The 4,633-nt window shown below is 43.2% G+C and overlaps 1 long non-coding RNA gene across 1 annotated transcript; it reads right to left on the bottom strand.

Moving 5' to 3' along the window:
* Positions 1-3,402: 3,402 nt before the first annotated feature.
* Positions 3,403-4,389, bottom strand: LOC311327354. The gene is made up of 3 exons (XR_014631096.1): positions 4,272-4,389; positions 3,775-3,929; positions 3,403-3,539 (listed from the first exon to the last, which is right to left on the bottom strand). It is a non-coding gene; the product is annotated as an uncharacterized lncRNA (long non-coding RNA).
* Between the last annotated feature and the right edge of the window lie 244 nt (positions 4,390-4,633).

Raw genomic sequence — 4,633 nt, forward strand, 5'->3', positions numbered from 1 at the left:
ACCTGACTCGCTCCTCTGCTCCAGGTCTCACCTTAGCAGGTCTTCTGTCTGATTTCCTGTAAGACCTCTTCTTTCCCTCTGTGTTTAGTTCATCCTGTGAAGTGAACAGTCATCTTGATTAAGCTTTCAACACATCCAGCTAAGTCACATTCATCACTGATCTATTCTGAGTGGAGTGATCAATTATGCAGATTTAATCAGACCTATTGATATTAGGCTATTAAATAAATAATTCCGCTAGATTAATAAGTATCCGCTACATAGCAAATACAGCTAATTATAGATTTGTCTTGAGAAGGCTTAATTCTCGCCTATAATATCCCGAGCATGTGTGGTATGTTCTCCAGGAAAGACCATTCTTAACCGGTAGTTTGGCGACATGCTTTGATCTCCGCCCGTAGGCTGCCAGAGTCACGGGGCCACGGGGTTCCTGAACCGCGGGTGAACCAGAGTCACGGGGCCACGGGGTTTCTGAACCGCGGGTGAACCAGAGTCACGGGGCCACGGGGTTTCTGAACCGCGGGTGAACCAGAGTCACGGGGCCACGGGGTTTCTGAACCGCGGGTGAACCAGAGTCACGGGGCCACGGGGTTTCTGAACCGCGGGTGAACCAGAGTCACGGGGCCACGGGGTTTCTGAACCGCGGGTGAACCATCGGATCCGCAACCGCGCACATCGCCGTCAACTATGAACAAGCCGCTCTGCGCTCTCGTTGTGATGGTGGCAGCCTGATATTCGGGCCTACGGCTACGTGGTGTGAGGCTCTAACCCAGGTCACGCTCTCCTCTGCTCTACGTGTATCACATTATTGTCCAGTTATTACATAATGCCCATCGACTTTTATTAAGCCTATAGGCTACGAATTGAAATAATGTTAGGCTTACGTTATTGGCAGTTAGCTATTGCATTAACGGTAGTTGTTCCATTATTGCTGCTACAAGCCTCCAGGCCTAATGAAGTGGGATACTCCTTGGAGCTGGGCCATATTCCCAATTTTTGCGCAGGCTACCCAGACCTTCGAAAATATTGGATTTCTGGTCTCTAGGCCAACAATGACAAACTTCAGGCCACCTAAGCGTATATAGACCTGAGCTACTTTTAGAAACGCATTATGGGTAGACAAATTATACGCAAATAGAATAGACAATTATAATAAAAACCTAAATCAACATCCAGATAATTATGGGGGTGAGGGGAGGGGTATTGTTCTTACCATGATGTCGCTCTTGTAAACCACACACTGAATGATATTTAACAACTTTCATCTTAATAAAGGCCGTGTCCGAATTGCATACTACTTGCTATATAGTAGGCGAGATGCAGCATGCTGCATCAAAACTGTGCATACTGTATTTCGCCTACTATATAGTAGGTACTATATAGTAGGCGAAATCGGCGAAAAAATGGGCGTAAATGTAGCATAGTCCAGAGCATACTGTTCCGGAAGTCGAGACGTGAGACGTCACTGGGCTGTGAGAAAAATAAAAAAAGATGGCGAACGAAGAGATCTCCGGGACCGCAGCGGGAGTTTTCAAATGTAAGTATTGACTTAATTTGTCGATGGAAAAATTATTTTTTCGGACAGATATCTTAGTTATAACGACACAGAGCTACAAATGCAGTTTTGTGTATATAGGTGGGGTAGAAATGACATTTCGAAAAAGAACGTCATGATAGCTAGCTGCTTGCATTGATCTCTGTGGTGGACGTTACGTTAGCTAGCTAGCCCAGCCAACGTTAATAGGCTGCTAACGTTACAGGTGTTCAGATGGCTCTTGCTCAAAACGTATTCATGTCAAATCTTAGATGTTTCTATAGCTAGAATCGAGAGAAACAGACTAACATTTCCATGTAATATGACCATGATCGCTTAAGAAATGTGCAAGAAATGTCGAAATTGTGATGAGTTGTTAAATGGCTAACCTAAGCCACCGAGCCTAACGTTACTTGAAGTTGTTTAAACAATTGTCTGTTCATTCCATGATTTAAACGAGTTCAACTGTTCATATATCATATATTAATATATTAGTATTCATTGTCCCATAATACTTCTGGATGTATTACAGGGAGGTGGCCCCCATCGCCTCTTCCAAGACCCCGTACCACTTCCACAAAGCGGCTGTGGCCTCCCCTCCCTCTGTGCTGACCCCAGTTCTGGGGCTCTTTAGGTCCTATGAGGTTAGATAAGTGTTCTAGTGTCATACAAACTGTGAGTCCCTATCAATATATTTGCTATCATGTAGCCTGTAGATCAAAATCACCTTGTACATGGCTACAAGGTTCTCTGTGTGCTTTATCCAGGCTGTCTCCGTCGTCCCCTGCAGCCCAGCTTCTAAGATGTAGGTCCTACATAAATCAATATCCAAGGTAAACAGACAGCTGGATTGCTTCTGAACAACAATGCATACGTTAGTTAACTTACTCCAAGCCTTTCAGCGTGGTGTTTCTCTTCCCCGTAAACAGGGAAGAGTTGGCCGTCCTCCAGAGGGAGGACCGGCTGATGTTGAATGGGGGAGAGAGAAGGCAGAGATGAAGGCTGAGTGGAGGGAGGAAAGGGGGTTGTTTAAGGAGAGGGAGGACCGGCTGATGTTGCTTCTAGAAGCCTCAGTCAAAAAAAACTGTTTTATCTTGTTCCATTATTGTTTTTGTTATTTTTTATTAAATGTATTTTCTTGAATTAAATTGGTGTTTGTGTGTCATTCCTTGTAATGTCTTCCCAGTCAAAGAACAAATGTCACTATACCTAAAACCAGTCATTAGAGTAAAAGAACATTCCTAATGGACATTGTAGTTTGCAATTAGGCATAAAAGACGGAACACACATGTTGGTTCACAATGCTTCATTGGAATTATTCAGAGACGGTTATGAAAGCTTCACTGTTTAATGTGTCTGACTAACGACTACTTGATAAGGGAGTTACATGTCCAAAGCGCTCTGCGTGTTGTAAGACCTTCCAAGTTACTGTACATGACCTGTAGACATATCAAGACAATGTGTCTGATGTGTAGATATTACACTTTGTTGAAATGTTAATACATCAAGAAGTAACCTTTACATGTATAATGGAAGAAACACAACCATAAACATTTCTTGGATATTTTTATTACACAATGGTCTTCAAATATACTTTTGACTTGTTTATATTTGGTCAGATCATTAGCTTTCCTTGCAAAAGGTACTGACAGGAGAACGCTGATCTGTTGTCTCCCCCCAAAATACTTAAACTGATTACTATGTACAGTGTTACACATACATTTAAATACAAATACATTTAAACAAATGCCTCAAGGCTGCCTATAACCAACTGATCGGTGTTTAAAGCCTCAAGGCTGTCTATAAGGAACAAGGCAAAGCACACTCATGAACTGATAGACTGACTACTTATGGCAGGATGGGGGTAGTCGTGCTCACCAAGAGCTGCGATCCAGGCAGCTTGTGCTGGTGCTGATGCTGCCGCTGCGAGACACTTTCTGAGGCCATCTCCAGGGTTGGGATGATCTGCAGCAGCAGGACCATGGCCACCATCAAGGTCTTCAACCTTTAAATGGTTAAATGCAATTAGGCCTACTGTAAGTCGCTTAGCAGACACACAAAAGTGTCTGCTAAATAAATGACTAAGGTAATGCTGGACAAAAGTGTCTGCTAAATGACTGATGTAATGTTACCTCCAAAGACTAGCACCTGTGTGTGAATGACAAGACCATTGTAAAGGGTGAGTACTGAGAAAAGCTCTAAATGCAATGAATTATTATTGTTATTGCTATTATTAGCACCTCCATGGTCTTGCCCCATCCTCCTGACCATCACCAAGGTTCCTCTGTGTCGATTTTGACAATCTGAAGTCCCTCCTTGTGTCCAGCCGTCAAAATAGGTCCTCAGCAGGGACGTGGAGGTTGACTTGGTGAGGACCTCTGTCTTCCATGTGAGCCTACAGGGGGAATATTATTAGGGCAAACTTTAACTCATTTGTGCGTATGGCATATACTTGTCTTTACAATATGATAATAGATAGATGTCATTATCTGTAGAGCTAAAATGTAACATTACAAAGCAGGCGTGTAGTGATGAGTAAACCCAGGTAAACTCAGTTTACCCACCTCTTTAAAATGAGTTGAGTTTTATTGTTTTGCTTACCTGCCTCTCAGAATCTATTTACTATAACATCCCTGGTACAAATGTAACAGTATAGCTAGCCCCAAGCCAGCACATGCGGGGCTATCAACTAACCTAGCTAACTAGCGTAGCTAGCAAGCTAACGTTCAATATTTACCTCAACTACAAGCATGTCGAGAAGATCTCATGACGGCTCTTCTCCTTGCAGCGTTAACACGTCTTCTCCTGGCGGCAGCAGCAGCCGCACATCCCATGCCAGGAAAAGGCAACATTTTTGTGGATAATACACAAAATGATCACAGAAAACACCGGATAATTGTACCACAGCTTCGCGGGAGTAAACAGTATCGTATCCCGTCACTTCCGCTGGATGACTCGAGTAGCATGCTGTATTTTCTCGCATACTACACGCGTTTTGTGGAACAGTAGGTACTATATAGTATGCAGTATGCATACTATATAGTGCCTACTATATAGCATGTAGCAGGTAGTATGCAATTCGGACACGTCTTTTCAAAG

The sequence above is a fragment of the Borostomias antarcticus genome (assembly GCF_949987555.1).
Source record: "Borostomias antarcticus genome assembly, chromosome: 31".
NCBI lineage: Eukaryota > Metazoa > Chordata > Actinopteri > Stomiiformes > Stomiidae > Borostomias > Borostomias antarcticus.